Source organism: Pteronotus mesoamericanus, unplaced genomic scaffold (assembly GCF_021234165.1).
Source record: "Pteronotus mesoamericanus isolate MK-2021 breed Mesoamerican mustached bat unplaced genomic scaffold, CSHL_Meso_final contig_179, whole genome shotgun sequence".
Classification (NCBI taxonomy): domain Eukaryota; kingdom Metazoa; phylum Chordata; class Mammalia; order Chiroptera; family Mormoopidae; genus Pteronotus; species Pteronotus mesoamericanus.
In genome coordinates this window covers 4,680,844-4,699,370 of record NW_026555075.1, presented here as the reverse complement: position 1 = coordinate 4,699,370, position 18,527 = coordinate 4,680,844, and the positions used below count along the sequence as shown (strand labels likewise).

General features: G+C 44.2%; 1 protein-coding gene across 7 annotated transcripts in view; it reads left to right on the top strand.

The window, feature by feature from the left end:
- The first annotated feature begins 426 nt into the window (after positions 1-426).
- MYO1B (myosin IB) overlaps positions 427-18,527 on the top strand; it is a 163,264-nt gene continuing 145,163 nt past the window's right edge. For 6 of the 7 annotated variants that reach the window (XM_054566714.1, XM_054566711.1, XM_054566716.1 and 3 more), the window contains exon 1: positions 18,212-18,363. The gene's annotated coding sequence lies outside the window, so the exon portion shown is untranslated. Of the gene's footprint in view, positions 663-18,211; positions 18,364-18,527 lie in introns of those variants that run through there. The other variant, XM_054566712.1, reaches the window with a different exon arrangement.

The window sequence follows — 18,527 nt, the reverse complement described above, 5'->3', positions numbered from 1 at the left end:
TTTTATCCGGAAGAGGAAAAATTGGGATCATTCCCACTCTTCCCTGGCATTTGCCGTCCGCCACCCCCAGCCTGGCTTCTAGTTGGCATTCCCTGCCCCTGGCGCCCCAGTTACTGTATTACAGTCAATCAGGGAGTAAAAAAGGTAGGACAGTGCCTTCCGTGGGGGCTGGGACGGACGCCTCCCCTCTCTCCTTCCCGTCCCATCTAGGCTAGCCCCCGGGTGCGGAGGCTGGTCCGCGTTCACCGGGGGGCGCTGTGCAGCCGGCACGGGGAAGCCGGAGGTGAGTCGGTTGGGAGGCGGTGGCTCCGGATCCTGCCAGCGCGCAGAGGGGCGAATCCCAGACTGCAAGGTCGCCGCCCCCGCCCCTGGGCCAGCCCCTCCGCCCGCCAGGGAGAGGGGAGTGGCCGGGCGCCTCCCGCCGCAGCCGAGCACTCCGCAGCCGCCGAGCACTCTGCAGCCGTGCGCGCACCGGAGCTCTAGTCGAGGCGCCTGGAGGCGGTGACTGAGCGCGCAAAGGGCCGGCAGCTGCGGGACAGCGCCCGCCCAGCAGCCTCCGCTGAGCAGCCGCCGCGGGAGCCCCGCAGCTTAGCCGTGGGCACGCGTTCCGGAGCGCCCCCAGGGAGAGAGCACGACGAAGAGGCAGAGAGGCTCCCGGCGAGGTAGTGCGAGCTCTTTCCCTCTTTCCCCGGTCTTCTCTGTTGAGTCTGACCGCGGCCCTCGAGGGGCGGTAAAGCGTGCGCTCCGCGCCTTTGTCCCTGGGGTCCCTGTGGCTCCGCCACTACCCCCGCGGGTCAGCGGGATGTGCAGCACTTTCTCCTCCGGGAGAGGCAGCGCTGCGGCGACAATCCGCGCACAGTGGCGGTCGCGCAGGGTGGCGGTGACTCCGCAGTTGCTTCGGGGGCTGGTGGGAGAGAGAGGGCTTGTAAACTAAGTTCTTCTTCTTTGCCCCATTCCCGTCGTACCTGTGGGCAAAATGTAATCCTGATCTTCCTCGTGTCCACCCACGCCCTGTCCATCTGTCTGGCCCACAGCTGTTTCCTGGCCCCCTGGTTCTATGAAAGGGCACGGGGTAGCCTTCTCCGGGAAGGAAAGGGGAAGAACAATGGGGAGTGGGGTTCAGGTGCGGCGTGCCCCGGCGGCGGCGGCGGCGGGGAGAAGGAGCCCAGGACTCGATGGGGCTTCCTGCGCGTGCAGCTGCGCTCCTCTCCTTTGTTCCACCGCAGCGGAGGGGGTTGCCCTGGGTCTGGTTTCCTGCCCAGGACGGGATTGATTCACGGTCCCCTAGAGGGAACGGGAGGGGGCGGGGCTGGAATGGAAACCAGATTAGGAACGGGAGTCCTGGAAAGTGCTGGAGCTGAGAAGAGGGTTGGGAAGTGGGTGATGAGGGTATATTGGAGAATTAATGAGAACACACATTTTGTATAAGGGTCTTGTGGGTTTCTGGAGTTTATTTGTGATGCTTTGTTCAGGCTGCGGGTGAGCGTTTCTTGCTGCAACAAGTTGTGTGCTTCCCTGAGCTCTAGGCGCTCGCCAATGTTGGTTTGCTGAAATCAAATCTTGTTAGTTACAGTGGAAGACGACGTAAAAAAAAAAAAAAGGCAAACTATGAATCAGGGTATTTCCGTATTCTGCGTGTGCCTGTGGGTCTGCGTGTGCAGCTCTTGGATACTGGCTCGAATGGGTAGGAGGCAAATTTTAAAGAATCGATTTCGACGTGAAATAATTTTCTCCATTGTAATATAGTATAGTATAACAATTTTCCAGGAATGTTTGGGGGGAGAAACCACCAGAAAATTAGACATTGCTAAATAAATGAATCAGATTATGTAATACTGAATTGAAATACCCTTTTCCAGTCTTTTCTCAGAAAACACACCACACCAACGTTTGGGTTTTGAATTGAGGAGCCAGACTTTTGTGTTCTCTCCCAATGTGGGTCATCTGAAATAAGAAAGAGAACACTTCCTGTTTTGGAGAGTGGGAATTTTTTTGTAAGGGGAGGTAGAATTAAATGTAATATGTTGGGCATTTGTCAAGTGACCCTTTTCCTAGATTGGAATCAAAAAACCCAAGAGGATTGGCCGACCTGGGGAGGGAGCCAGGGGAGATTGAATGATGAGCGTCTTTTTGAATGGGGTATTCCAAGCAAAACTGTTTTGGGAAGAGGCTGACATTTCCAAGCATTCATGGTTTGTGCCTATGGGACACTGATGGAAGGATCCCAAAGTCAGACTGAAGGTTAGAATTACTGCGGATAATTTCGGAGACATTGAGTGATAGTCTGGCCACAGGCAGGGCTGGGAAATGACCCAATGCTACCTCCTTGGCAAGACTGAGGGTCCACCTGTAAACCACCCCATTGGCCAGTCATTTTAGGGCGAACCAAGTTTGAAAGCCTCTTAAGCCTGGAAGGCAAATTAGGAGCTTACTTTAGGGGAAAAAAATGTTTGCTTGCCCACTAAGTGGTAATGGAAAAGAGCTGTACAAGCTGTTGCTGAGGTTTTGTCTTTTTCGTGGGGGATGTGGTGAGATTTTCAGCTGAAATGCAGTGGGACTTGTCCTCAGAAGCCACTGTGATGTGAAGTTGAAGTGGGATGTTGTCCAACCAGCAAGCCGGCAAAACGTTGCGCCACTGGCAGTCAACAGAAGGAGACTTCTCTGTTATTGTCGTGTTGCCATTTCGGACTTTTCCTTATGCTGTGAATTGTTTTGTAAAATATAGCATAATTAGATTCCTCCCAAGTACTCACTGAACTTTAACAAAATACAAAGCAAACACTGTTACTATCACTGGAGACAGGAATGGGGGATCCTCTGAAATAGGTGGTCTCTGGCCGCAGGCTGTCCGATAGCTGCCCTGTTGTAGGCTGCCTCCGCTTCAAGGGATGGGATGTCATGCAAAGCAACTAAGAGCTTCTGACATCAGTGGGGAAGGAGTGGGGGTTGGGGTGGTGTTGTTTTAAGAAGGGATCCTCAGATTATAGGATCCATGTGTTTAACATTTGTCTTCCTTTTGGGTGAGAGTCTCCTTTTTTCTTTTTCCTTCTACTATTTTCAATAGCTGGACATTTGGATTTTAATTAAGTGGCTTAATAATAATTGTCGCTACCATTTAGTAAGTGTTTACTATGTACAAAGGGTTTTACAAGTTCATTACTCTATGAATCCTCACAACTTGATAGAGTGGGTATTCTCTCTCCATTTCACAGTTGAAGCCCAAGAAGTTTAGTAACTTGACTCTTCCACCCTATTATGTACATAGCTAGTAAGTGGTGGAGGAGAGATTTGAATTCCCATCTGTGATTCCAAGGTCCATTCCTTCTAAGTATACATTGTATGATATGATACCTTTTAATTATAGGGAACAATAGCTGTTTGATTAGCCCTTTGCAGGTTTCAAATCACTTTTGCATATATTATCATAATGGAGTCTTCCAAAAACCACTGTGAGATCAGTTTGGAAGGCCAGACTAGTGACATCACAACTCTTCAAACTGTGTTGTTAAAAAGCTTTGTACTGTGTTATGGCCTGTGTGAATAAGCTTTATGTGAATGAAACTTTATGTTAAAGAATTAGGCTGCCAACAGTTAAAAATAAGTTCATTTTTGGAAACATTTAAAAGTGGTGGAATTGAGTAGATCTTTTGTAGCGTTCAAGCATTTTATATTTATTGACATTCAGTTAGCCCTTTTTTATCTTACAGCCTTTATTTGAGCACCGCATTTTACTTCTTTACTGAGCTGTAATGCCAGTGTCCTTTTAGAAGAGAAATAAGGAGGGAAGGAATGTGATTATAAAGAGGAAATGGGACATCGGAATTGGAAACATACGCGGCAGCAGCAGGCCGTGGGTTTTCCCAGCACATGCTTTTTGTCCTGGCAGCCAGTCGCCTTTTACAGAAGACATTCTTCCTTAGGAAAGTGTCAGGGGTCTTTCTTTATAATATCCTCTGAGATCATCATATTTCTGAGCTCTGTGGGAACATACATTCAGCAGGATTTCTGTGCTCATCTCTTCCTCACAAGGGGAAGTGAATGAGCTTAGGCATCAATGGAATTGGTATCTGTCCTTGGGGGGAAAGGAGGGTGGTGCTGGGCAGAGGTCCCTGACCTTGAGTGACCAAGTACAGGGGCAAAATGCATCATAACTCATGGCGTCATCAATTGTTTATGGATTTCTCAGTATGTTGCTGGGCAAAGGGAAAAGTCAATATTGACTTTTTTGTTTCTAAGATAAGTTCTACCTTTACTTGTTTAATCATTTCAGGCTAGGACTCCATTTGGGGTCTTCAAGGTTGCGGGGTAGGTGCAGTAACTTTTGTCTCGTCATACCAGTACAGTACCCTCCACTGCGTATTTAGAGATGCAGAAACGAGGTCTACTGAGTTCTGATAGGGAGCACGATCCAGCTTCCCAGCTGAGAAGGATGAAGGATGCTCACCATTGTCACACTCTTCCAGCCTCTTGTCAGTTTCTTTTCAGTTGTCAGTACCTTCTTCATTAAAAAGCAATGAAGGGAATCTCTTGTGCCTCCAAGGATAGAATAGGTCAGAACGGTGCGCCCAGAAAGTAGATGCTGGTGAATGAAGAAAACAACCATGAGAGCTGTGGTGACCTACAGCTCTTCCCACGCCAGCACATGCTGCCTGCCGGCACAAACGCTGAACGCAAACAAAAGCAGGAGAGTGGGAAGAAACCCAACTCAATACTCACTCCTTCCTCATCCTTCGTTTCATTTTCCCCTACCTCTGCTGGTGCGGAAGGGCTCAGGTCTTTGAACGCTGCCTAGCTCTGAAGGTTGGATTGCCTAGGATGCTTGGGAGCCTCCTCCTGGTGTATTCGCTGCACCAGGACAGAGTGGAGGATCCTCTTTTGGACCTGGAGGATGTATGTGTAAGGTGCAGTTCCGTGGGAGAAGGTGTTGAATGATGTGGCCGGCTCTGGCGTATGGCAAGTCCTTGGAGTCTTCCCGCTTCCTCCCCTGCACACCTGCCAGTGTCCCACCCTCATCCTGTGTTCAGCGTGGCTGTTGATTCAACCCCACTAAGGCTGTTCATAGACTGCAGACATATTTGCATTGTGGACAAGAAATGCCAAGTCCCCAGAGAATGAATCATTCATATTTTTATATGACATTTATGCTACTGTCAATTAAGTATTGGGTGCTTGTGAAACTTGCCCACGGCTGGTGGAGATCAAATCCAAGACTGTGTGCTTTCCAGAACAACGCATGGTCTCATGGTGCAGTGTTCTTTGAGGCTTTGGGCCACTTTTAAGGAGTTAGATTTAAGGGGCCTCCCTCCTGCCTGGCTGGCTTCCTTTGTCACCTGGGATTCAGGGTTCTTGTGGGTTTCCTTGGCAAGGCCAGAGCTGGGAGAATTGACTGAATGCTGCTGAGTTCCTTCTTCCTTTCTGGATCTTGTGCTTGGCTCCCCCATCCTGCATCCGTCATTCCCCTTCTGCACGTCGGGGAGACTTGTGAAACTAGTTTCCACTGCGAGCAAGAGACTGAGAGCCAGGCCTGCTCAGTGATCTTCCCAACTCTCTCCTGGTCACATCTTCCTCTTCGGGATTCAGATGGTCAGATGGGAGCTTTCAAGGGGCTTGTCTGACCTTTGGTCTTCCTTCCACCTAAGTGCAGTTTGCTGCGGGGCCTGCAATTGGAGCTCAGGGTATGTGGGTGAAATGGTGCCAGAGGCATGGCAGAGCTGGGCTTAGGGAATGGGGTTTTGTACAAGGAGAAAAAAGGGTTGGTATGAATTTATACTCTTAGAAATTGAGATCTGGAGAGAAGTGAAAATTGACATTCTTCCTTCGCGTATCAAATAAAAACAACTCTGAGCTTCTAAAAATATCAGGTGCCTGACTTTCCTTGATAGCTGGGAGAGGCCAAGAGGAGGCCAGGTCTCCCTGCCTTCCCAGGACTTTCCAGCCAGTCCTGCGCCAACTCAAGAGCCTTTGACATTACATTCATTTTGCTGTGTTAAAATGAAAATACAGTTCAGAATTGTACATTACAAGTTTTTAAACTTGTTTTTAAAAAAAGGAAAGAATTCAATATCCTTGAAGAGATTTTGGAGAACTGAATTGAAAGGACAATGGAACAGATTGTTAATTATTGGCTTCGTAATAGTGTGTGTGCACATATCACTTGCCTACTCATTTTCACTGGTTTCATGAAAGCGTTTTTCACACACTTTAACCAAAAAGAAACCTCTCAAAAAAACTTAATTGCAGAATTCCTGCTGGCACTACTTACATTTTTCCAGTGTTCACCTTCTCTCTCCTCCCTTAGTGCTGCTTCCTTTTAAATTACATATTATTATTAGACCCTAGAGCTCTACTCACAATGTTCCGATTGCAAATATGCTTGGTTCCTAGCTGATCACTTTTTTCCCTTGAAAGTGCTTCTAAAGGATCGTCACTATTTTATTCATGTTAGAGTCCAACCTAAATGCTTTTAGGAAAAGCTTAATTTTTATAAACATTGGTCTCATGCCAATTCGCATGCTAGTTATTTTGCAGTCCCCTAGCAGTCTTGCAATTTGTAGAGCGCAGTTTTGATCTGCCTCTCATGTGGCGAGCCATCGAGGAAAAAGTTCTCACTTGCTGAAATCTTCAGGGTGTTGAGAGGCATTCATTAAAATATATGAACTGCCACTTTGAGTGGGATTCAGGAATCTGCTTTTTGCAGAAGCAGAATACTAAGTATTCTCTGACGTTGGGGGCGGGGGGCGGAGTAAGACTTGATAGCTATATAGGTTTCAGGGATATCTCTTTAGCATCCATAGTTATATAATCTCTTAAAAACCCCTCACCCATATATTTAAATCCATATATTCAAATTCTTGAATTGTTTATTTTTATCCTATATTCTATTCATTTTACACCTTCTTTAAAGGTAGAACTTGAGTATTCATTGGTATTTTGCTTTTTGCAGTGTAGAGTGTTCCAGTTGAAAGGGCCTTAGAAGTCACTGCTGTAACCCTTTCATTGTGTTTAAGACCTGCTCAGGCTCATAAAGCTAACTTGCCCCTAACCAAGTCTTTTAACTTTTTGCTCAGTTTTCTTTCTGGGGGAATAATTCATGGTCTTCGCAAACCCCTCTAAATCCAAGCTTGGTACCCATTACCTAAGGGTTGATCCTCTTTTGACTTCACTGTGCTGATAGCATTGCTATCATTATCATCACTTTGGATTTCAGAAGCATTGCCTACTTCCCTATTTAAAAATATTGAATAATTTTTTTTCTTTTATTGATTCTAGAGAGGGGAAGGGAAGGAGAAAGAGGGAGAGAAACATCAATTGGTCACCTCTTCTTGCACCCTGACCTGGGACAGAACCCGCCACCCAGGCATGTGCCATGGCAGGGAATCGAACCGGCAATCTTTTGGTGTACGGGATGATGCCCCAACCACCTGAGCCTGACTGGTCAGAGGACTTCTCTCTCTCTTTTTTTTTTTTTATGATCCGTGCATCCATCCAATCAGTTGTTGTGTTTGGTTGATTGTTGTGTTTTGTTTCCCAATCCTTAAGCGTGTTTCTGGTTCAGACCTCTAAAAGGCCAGGTTACTGGAAGGTAGCATTTCCCAAAGTAGGTTGTTCCATGAAAAGTTAGTAGGTTGGAAAATGCCCCATAAAATTAGTGGATGTTATGTAAAAAAGAGTTCCTTGGCCAATTAGGGGTTGGTTAAACAACATTTTAAAATAAGTTTCTTTGCAGGAGGACTTCTCACGATCTTTCCTTTGTGACTGTGCACTGTGAATCTCCAAGAAGGAGAGAGAGTATTCACACGTCCCAACTTACGTGACCATTGGGCCACTTTTTGGGGGGGATCATTATGTAGAAAATGCCGCTGAGTCACTTCATTGTACCATTTCTAGATGCAGTGCTCTCTGATTTTCTGTGGGACTCTGTATTTTATGTCGGTCACACCGAGTTCACTCTCAGATATGTCTCAGGGAGTTTCACCTCCGTGTTGTCCTGGCTTTTCCCTTCACCTGGGGGCCGCCCCCCACCTGGCACCCCCATGCACCTTCCGCAGTCCAGCTTTGCTGCCGCTGTCTCCATCTCCCCATTTCCTGCTCTTCTGAATTAGAGCACTTACCGTTTTATGACTTAAAAAAGGAGAAAATATTCGAAAGTCAAAATATTGAAAGTAACATTGTACACCCAGTATAATTAAGTTATTGCAGTTTACACAAAATGCCATTTTCTACATTTGTGTCCCTCGATGCACATCACATGCTTCTCTTCCTTCACACAGGGTCTTGCATGTGGCTTGTTTTTTTAAAATTTTGTATTACTGGAATTACTTCAACCTCTTTATGTTTTCATGGCTTCCCATCCACAACCTAATGTGCCGCCTCATGTATTTAGCCCTTTTATGTCCTTCAGTGGCATTTTATAGTTTTATGTGTAAAACATTTTACATCTTTTGTTAGATGTGTGCCAAGGTGTTCTGTAGTTTTTGTGGCCATCGCGAATGGAATTGTTTAACACATTTCTGATTGGTGTTGCTAGCATACAAGAATGGGATTGACTTTGTGTTTGCTTATAGATGATTCTTTTTTTTTCTTTTTCTTTTTATTGTTCAAATACATTTGTCTCCATTTTCCTGCCATACTTTCCCCTCTCCCACCCACCCCCACTTCCAGCCCTCAATCCTTCCCACTTTGGCTTTGTCCACGGGTCCTTTATACAAGTTCCTGGACTTGACCCTTCCCCTTCTTTTCCCCATTACCCGTCTCCCTCTTCCCGTCTTGTTACTCTTGGTTTGTTTTTTCTTTCAGTGTTGCTGGTTATATTTTTCTTGCTTGTTTGTTTTATTGATTAGATTCCACTTATAGGTGAGATCATATGGTATTTGTCTTTCACCCGCTGGCTTATTTTACTTAGCATAATGCTCTACAGTTCCATCCATGCTGTCATGAGGTAGTAGCTCTTTCATTCTTTCTGCTGTGTAGTATTCCATTGTGTAAATGTATCATAGTTTTTTGATCCACTCATTTACTGATGGGCACTTAGGTTGCTTCCAGCAATTGGCTATGTAAATTGTGCTGCTATGAACGTTGGGGTGCCTAGGTTCTTTTGAATTGGTGTTTCAGGATTCTTAGGGTATAATCTCAGCAGTGGAATTGCTGAGTCAAAAGGCAGTTCCGTTTTTAGCTTTTTGAGGAAATTCCAAACTGTTTTCCACAGTGGCTGCACCAGTCTGCATTCCCACCAACAGTGCACTAGGGTTCCCTTTTCTCCACAACCTCACCAGCACTTGTTTGTTGATTTGTTGATGGTGGCCATTCTGACCAGTGTGAAGTGGTATCTCATTGTGGTTTTAATTTGCATTTCTCTGGTGGCTAATGATGATGAGCATCCTTTCATATGTCTTGGGCCCTGTGTATGTCCTCCTTGGAGAAGTGTGTTTAATAGAAGATTCTTGATTGATGAAGTTCACATGTCAGCTTGTGTTTGTTACTGGAGCCTGAAGTTGGGTGGTTTTTCTAATAGAGCACGAACTAACAACCTGTAATGGAAATATCACAATTCAGTACACATAGGCAGGGAAGGTAACATTTAGTTGTTTAATGCATTCATTTAATCACTCATCAACTGTTTGGGTGCCTCGTGTATGCCAGGCACTGACTGTAGTAGGCACTGAGTCTTCAGTGGTGACTAGGGCAGATATGCTTTCTAGCCTCGTGGAGAATGAAGGCAGAAAAACATTGCAGAAATGAACACAGTTATGATGCACTTAGGGGTTGTGATAGATGTTATGAAGGAAAAGGACAGGAGGTTGTGAGAATAAGAAAGAAGACTTTAGACTAGGGGCAAAGAGAGGGCCTGTCTGAGGAAACCAGCGTCTGTGTTACTGTCTGAAGGATGGTTCTTGCTAGAAGAGGAGAATGGAAGAGCTTTCCAGATGGTGAAAATGGGCCCAGGATCCCTGAGGTGGGGCTTGCTTTTCATGGTAGCTTGATGGAGATTTTAGTAATCAATAACTTAAGTCATTACTTCTTACCAAATCATCCTAATAGTGGTATTTGATAGTGTTTAAATAATGATGACATGAAAATATTTATTTTTGGTCAGTACGTACCTGCTCAAATGAAACTGTCTTGAGTTAAGAGAGAGTGGCCTCTATGATGTAGCTTGAGTGGGACAACTGCTCATCCCCCAGGCCCTGCTCTGCCCTCCAAGTGCTGCCGTTGCCCCTCATACGGTGGCTGCCAGACACAACGGTGTCCTGGGCTCTGCACTACTGGGCTGGGGCCTTGCTCCCAGGTCGGGAGAAGCCCTGAGCGGGGCCGCCTTAGCACCTTCTCCCTATGGCACCTTTCTCAAACGGTCATGAGGGCTTGGGTGTGAATGGGGTGGGGTGACGGAGGGGTCCAGTCTGAGTGACACACACTGTGGTCCATGTAGAATCGCTGCTCCTTGGCTGAGGCTTTGCATCTGAGCTTGGGTCTCTCTTGTGCTATGATGAGCCCTCGTCTCAGGGGGAGGTAATGTGGTGCAGCGGTCATGGGCTGGGCTCTGGAGAGAGAGTACTGGTTTTGGAACTTGGCTATTCTGCTTAGTGGCCCATGTTCTTGGGCATGGGACTTAATCTGTCCCTGCTTCCTGTTTTTCACAGCAACATACAGGTAATAATAGAGGCTTCTTCTTTGGGTTATAATAGGGATTAAATGTGTTAACACATGTAAGTGCCTAAAATAGTATCTGGCACAGAGCAAGTGCTCAGTGTAGATGTTAGTTTCCATTCAGCCTTTCCTGAAAATGGATTTCTGGGTTCCTTCTTCCCAGTGCAAGATACTCAGACCTGTTCAAAACCACACAGTGCATATAACTTATGAGTTGATATAGCACTCCAGTTACTCCTGAAAAATATGTAGGAAGAAAGAGGGCAAAGGAATAAACCAAAATTTTAACAGCAATTGTGTTAGTATCGTAGATCGCGGTGACTTTTACAAATCTTATGAATAAAAGGCCAGGTTGGCAGTTGCCTAAGTGGCTTACTGAAGTGGGGCAGAAGCGGGTAGGGCAGCTGGGGCCTACCTGTTCTAAGTGCATGCAGAGGTGGCCTGTATGCGTATAGTTGCAGAAATGCAACCTTATTTCAAAGTTTTCAGCAGAAGTATCCCAAAATGTTAGAAGATGAGCATGTGGCTTCTTGTGAAACTCTTCTATCTTTGCATGTTTCTTTTACCGTCATTATTTTTCCTCTTTATTTCTCCCTGCTCTCCTGGAGTGGGCCGCTCTCCATCTGTTACTCAGCCTCCTTGGCTCTTCACGTACTCCCCTCCCCCTTAAAGTCCCCTCCTTTCAGTACCCCATCTTTCTCCTTTACTTGCCGCCATGCAGAAATGATGCACGGGCTTCTGCATTCAAAATAAAGAATATTTTCTTTTTAATTGTAAAAATAAATGAACTTTTTACCCTCAAAAATCTAAATTAAGTTGCCTTTTATTTAGTGACACTTGGAATGAATGAATGAAAGAATGAATGAACGAACTTAGTAAACTCTGGGGGCCTGTGACCTCCTAAAACTGCCAGGAATCCTGGGGGATTGGGAGCCTGCGACACTGAGGAGACGCTAAGGTTAAATTTTCCCTCTTACCCTATTTTGCTCAGGGTTGTCTGTATTGGTATCATTTTCTTATGTGTCAGAATTTTAAACTTTTCCAAACTAGAAGAACAGAATTCTGGAAAATTACCAAAATATGTTTTTAGAAAGAAAACTTTGCCAAATCTGACACATTTCCTCAAAAGCCCATTGATTTTAATTACTTTTTAAAAAACTTCAGAGAGCTTTCCAACTTTCCTTTTATGCACTTCCTTTTGTCTAGTTCTGAGTGAAGAAATGGACTTTCCAGCTAAGTTTATTTTATCTACAGGAACTTTTTCTTAAGCAGTGGCAATCTGTAAGTATCTCAAATTAATACTGACAAATTTCAAGGAAAGTATGACAAAGATCTTGCCTTTGTCAACAGAAGAGCCATTTACTTGGGAAAATTACTAATTTCAATGAAATTTCACAGTTGAATATAAAACGCAGTTGAAGGGATTTAAATAAGGTGATGCCTTCCTGTACCTTATTCCATAATTTATGATGTTCTTCATCTCCCACCACAAATGCCTAATTTGAACATAACAAATATTTATGAATGCTCTTTCTCTGCTGCAGTAGAATCTGGGTTTATAGAATGTATAGAACTAGGATTTAGTATTTACTGTCCAAATGGATTCATCATAGGAATCATTTAAATTATAAACAATATGCACACCACTTTTGAGTAAAGTAGCAGTTGCAGAGGGTCTGCCTACCCTAGACTGCTTTGTCAGGTTTCATCAGCAACCTACATAGGTGTGGGCATGAGATCTTGTATTACATTTGTGGCTTCTGCCTGTTTCATTTCCCATACATCGATATGTGGAGGAGGAGAAATTTATTGGATTTATCCGAGGCATGCCAAGGGTAGGGCATGAGCAGTGAAGAAATAATGGTAAAATTGTCAGCTCCACCTTAATACCCATTATTTATTGCCAATTTAAAAGACAAACAGAAAGGTATAGGTAAGAAGGTAAAGGAAACATCATTTTACATCCTCTAGAGGTGACCTAGAAACCAACTCCTGGACTCTAGGATGGCACAGTTGACAACTCCTCTCCTTCTTGGATGGAGAAAATGCCCCTCACTACCTGGCAGTCAGCAAGCCTGTTACGCATTTGATATAGAGGCCACTTCTGTGGTTCCTCTTCCAGCTTTTACGGTTGCGTTCTTGGCAGCTGCTTGTGCGTGGTGGTGTTTTCCTCCTAAAGCAGTTAGTAACTGTGGCTGATGTTGGGAACCTAGTTGCACAGTCACGCAGCTGTTTATGTGTCCAGTTGGATTTCTTGAAAAAGTTAATCCGTTTTTAGGATCTCATGCTGAGGGCTACAAATATAATAGGATTTGGGGAGGCTTTTATTTTGTGGGAGTTTGCATTGGATGTTGCAACAGGTATATCGTGGAGGTGGAGTGGCATTTGAAGGGAATTCTATAGTAAACTTCTCATTTTTCTTAAAAGCAACCAATTCAGAAAGTCCAAGATTACTAGAACTCTCTTTTGGATTGTTGGTATTAGAAAATCATTTTAAGAACATTACAGAAAGTTTGGGAAATGGAGCTAAGAAAGATACCACTTGAGCCACTACTCTAAAATGTCAACTATGGTCATTTCTAAATGTTCCTTTCTAAGTGTTTTATATGTATGGTTTAAAATGATTGTAATCATAGAGTGTATATTTTTCTTTAAATCTGATAGTTATATATTATTCCATTGAGTACCATAATTTCCTTAAACATCCCTTTATTATTGGGCATTTGGGCTGTTTCTGTCTCTTTGCTGTTGTATATAATACTGCGATGAATTTTTTTTACATATATGTTAATATATGTATACATATATCCGTTATATGTATACATATGTATATATGTATATACATACACACACACACAGTCTTTTCCATGTTTTGGATGACTTTCTTGCAATAGATTTTAAGAATGAGGTGATTGTGCCAGAGATTGCTGTGAATATTTTATGTACTCCTCTTTGATCAGGAGGTGTATATTGTGAGTGGATTGGCGGGTCAGGGAAAGTTTCTGGCCTGCGCGTGACGTCGTGATATTGAGAATGGCTGGCACAGTCAGGCCTGAAGGGGATGGGATATAAGGCCCCCAAGCAGAGAGTGAGGTTCAGCAAACCTTTGAAATGCAGGGCCTGGACCTGAGGGACAAGCCAGCACCGGAGGTCTCGAGGTTCTGAGGACAGGATCACCAGCATCTACCTGTGGTTCCAAGTTGCTGTGAATGTTGTTAGCAACGCTTATAGGGTGGAGTGAGGATGGAGGAAGGTGGATGATAGACTCCTGGGGAATGTTATTTTGTGACCAGAAGAGGAAAGAAAACTACTTAGGAAAACAAGGAGTGATGGGTGTAGGAAGCAGACAGCCAGGAAGAAGTGGCCACTTGGAAGCCAGAGCAGGAGAGAGGTTCAAGGAGGGGGTTGCAGTAGGCTGTGAACAGATAGTGACATTTTATTTGAGGTTGTTTCAGTGGCATGTGCCAAGCAAGCTGAAGGTGCCTAGGAGGGTTGGCAGCTGTTGAAGATAATTCTGTCAGAAGTCTTAGCTGTGGAGGAAGAGAGAGAAGTAGGTAGTTGGTAGAAGGGGTCGTAGATGGTATATTAGATTGCGAGGGCAGCCATGATAGAGCACCACACGCTGGGTGGCTTTAAACAATAGGAATTTATTTTCTCACACTTCTGGAGACTGAACGTCCAAGATCAGGATATCAGCAGGTTTGTTTTCTTCTAAGGCTTCTCTTCTTGGGTTGCAGGTGGCTACCTTGCTGTGTCCTCAGATGGTCATATTGGATTAGGGCCCACCCTAATGGCCTCCTTTTAACTTGATCACCTCTTTAATGGTCCTGTCTTCAAATATAGTCATATTCTGAGATACTGGGGATTAAGGTTTCAGTATATGAATTTTGGGGGGACACAGAATTTGGGGGGGGACACAATTCAGGTCCTACCAGATGGACTGTAAGCCTGTTGACCTACTTGGCTTTCTTCTTGTTTCGTGCTCCCTCATCCTTCACACTGTCAACTGTCTGCTCCTTTTTGTCACACATTTGTCCCTTGCCTTTGGTGACCTGTGCTGTTCAGGTCTCACCTCTCATCTGGTTTCTCGGCATCCAGCTTCTGCAGGGTTTGGGCCTCGGCTCTCTCCTCTTCCTGGAATCGCTCTGTCTGTCTTCCGCTCCTTGTCAACGATCATCACTCCTGTGGTAAAGTATTCTTTCCTCAGGCGTACCATTTGTGTCAGGTGAACTCTGTAGTGAATTTTATTTGATGATAAGACTGAATGGTTTTGTAATCCTGTCCTCATGGTTGCTTATCTCATAGTTTAAACATACACACATACACATACACACAACATAGTGGGAACAATGATTTAGGCCAGGGTTCAGTAAAACTTATATTTGAGTTTACCTCATTTCACAGATTAATGTTTTTCTCTCTAGAGTTTGGTTTGGGGTTCCTTTCTTTTCAAGAACCTATCTTGGTTAAAATAAGTCTGAGTGGTGGATAGCCATCCCAGTTGAGCCCCGGGGCAGAATTATTGTAGTGGGTACAGTATTACTGCCTTCCTTCTGCAGATATGTTTGTTGTTGTTGTTGTTTTTAAATTAAAGTTATGTGGAGGTTAAGGTTATCCTATTTGATGCTGAGGAAGGAACCTTTTCAAACATGGTATTGGTGAAGAGGTCAGAGTTGGCTTGCGAATATATGTTATTTAAACTACGGTTGGTTGTTTTGGGGTCTCTGGTGTATGTGTGTTTACATGGTGTTTAATAGTCTGTTGAAATATATCAGTATGATATCTACATAAAAGTTCATGTTTTTATTGAAGAGGCTATCTGATTTCTAAAAGTACATAAATTATGGATAGAGTTACTATTTGTTTACCTAAAATAGAAGCACCCAGATTTTGTTGGGCAACCTTGAGAGGAATATTTTTGTCTGTTGACAATGTTAAAGTATGTAATTTTAAAATATGAACCTCAAATTCAGTTTTTAATAGTAACTTGTATGTTTATTCTTTCTATCTTTAAGAGGCAGGTTATTGAAATAACATGTGACCTTGTACTCTTGACTATGTCTGGTTGTGGGTTTGAAGTGTTATTTTTGTGCCTTTTTAAAAATGACTTAAGCACTTCTGACTGTACATTTGGGAAAGAATAGATGTGGTAGTTGGATATAGTTTTGAAAACCAACCAGATTTTTAAGCTGGTAATATAGTACTATTCATTCTTACAGTTGTTTAGGCTCACAGCTTTAGTAAACTGTACAAGCTCTTAGTGACCTCCAGGCTTGCTGGATTAGTTGGTGTTCTTTTCCTGAGTAAAACATATCAGCTGATGCCCATAACACACTAAATGTTCAAAGTTATATGAAAGCTACCCTGTAATGTGCTCCTGAGTTTGTGTTTGCACCAGTGGAGAGCAATGCTCGCCCAGACTCAACTGGATGTAAGCCAAACCTGTTTAGAGCAGTTTTATTTATTATATTTAATATAACAATTTTAAATTTGTGTGCAAAAAATAGTAGTTTCTCTGAAAATTCACTTGAATGTTTTGGAAACCACCTGGTAAGTTTCTAAAAATGATTATAGCTGATTTAGGTGAGGCTGATTTGGGAGATCATAAAATAAAAGTATTTACACTAGTATTGTCAGTCTTTCAGGGTAGGTAGGCTAAGTTGTGGTCATGGAAAACCTGGGGATCTTAGTAGCTCAAAGCAGTAATCCACCCTTGCCCTGTGTTCACTGCAGGTCAGGTAGGGGCGTGGCTCCATGTTGCTTTTGACACTGGGAGGGAACAGCACCCTCTGGAACACTGCGGAGGGAAAGGCTGCTGTGAAGCCCCACGCGGCCCTGTGCCTGAATTCAGCAAGGCAGGGCTGTAGGGTCTTGCCAGAGAGGAGGATCAAGCATTTGTTAAGAGTTACACAGGCTACCCCTGTCGATTCCCAGTTGTCTTGATAGTCTCACCCTTCTTTAAAGACATTGGACCTGGAGGATGCCGCCATGAAGATGGTTTATAAAAGAAAGACCCCTGGGCACTACAGTCAGTGGACATGCACTTAAAGAAAAAGCCTCAGCACTACAGCACAGGAGCGGCAAGCACATGTATGTTTACAGGGTTTAATTTAAAATAATATGTGTAGGGCCCTGGCCAGTGTGGCTCTGTTGGTTAGAGTGTTGTCTCGTAGACTGAAAGGTTGTGGGTTCGATTCCTGGTCAGGGCACGTCTTAGAAGGCAACTGATAGATGTTTCTCTCTCACACTCCCCCTATCTTTCCCTTCTCTAAAAACAATAAGTGTCCTCTGGTGAGGATTAAAAAAAAAAATGTGAAGGTATGTACCATTCTTTTTATGACTTCCAAATTTATCTGGCTTTTTGAAAAACCAACCAGCTAAGCTGTCAATCCTTATGTACTTGGACAAGAGAGCCTCTTTAGTTTTCTTAACCCTCCTATCTCTCTTAGACCCTCCATCAAATTATTCCTCACTTTTTATGATAGAATCATCTGTTTTTTTCTCTTCTTTCATTTCTACTAGTCTTACTCTAGTTCGAATTCCTGAACGACTGAATTTGTGCCCCAACTGGGTTCCCTGCTGCTATCTTGTACGGTGCCTTTTACGCATTTAGAAGAAGGTGCCCTTCAGGGTAAACAGTCCTACGGCAGCTCGACTGGAGGTCAGGCCACATCCCCAGAATGCAGTTGGCCGGCCCACTGTATGCAGTGCACAGACAGAACAGCTGCACAGAGCAGTCCTCCCGGCTTCTGGTCACTCTCTCAACTAATTCAGACTGTCCCCTGGTTAAACCTCCTTCACATTTTTTGTTGTCCCTATCCTTGAACAAAAAATTTTTGCGGCGACTCCCCATTATTTATAATGCCTGTCCTCAACTTTATTTCCCATCAGATTAGCCATCACCAGTGACCCTCTGTCATATTTGTCGCCCTCCGGGCACGCTGCCGTCAGTGGTGACTGCAGCGCAGACCGAGAGATGGGCTGTGGAATGCTTCCCTCCACGCGCCTGCACTCCCACAGCTGGGCGCTCCTTGGTGTGCACCCCCAGCCTTGCCTCAGCTTACCCCTTCTGCCAGCTTCAGGGCCCGTCAGCTCCCCGCACCAGCTATCTTCTGCCACTCTGCCTCGTCACTGTCTTCTGAATATGTTTAATCTTGTTTCTTTAAAGTTCTTTTCTGCTTAACCGCCTTCTACTCATTCTCGAAAAGTTAAGAACAAGTTCCACCCGCTAATTTGGCCATCCTTATCTGATCTTCCTATATCATGATAATAGTTCTGCCTGTAGCGATAAAGCTCAGTTGCTGTTCCTCTGTTTGAGGTGAATGATCTGCCCTATGTGGGCATTTGTTTTATTAGTTACATTGCTCTTAAGTATTTTTTCTCTCCTAGGTAGATAGCTAATGCCTAGGTAGATGTGTCTCTAATTCTTTCTTCCCCCGTGCCTGTGCACAGCAGACGCACAGGTCAGAGCAGCAGTAGTCTGGGAATAGCAGAGACTTCCACGTGATTAATCACGTAATACAGTCTGGGTGGAAGCTGAGGTTGGCTTCCTGGCCACAGGTATTGATCTCCTTTCCCCTTCTTATCTGTGTGCAAATTATTTGTTGTACTTAGTGTATTCTCCCTGTCACAACGAATGTTTGTCTCTCCCTTTCACATGAACTGAATGCTGAAGTTCTAGTTAAATCAGTGGAAAACAACAATGGAGAAGAACAGTTGGTAAGCAGTTTTAATTTCTAAACTAGGGGGCCTTATAATTATGTCATTTAAAAAACTCTATGGTTTTTATGTATCTCTCTGCCTACCTACCTTACCTGCTGACAGACATGAGAAAGGGTGGATTGTACATTTTTTTATGCCGTTTAATTTTACGATTTACAATG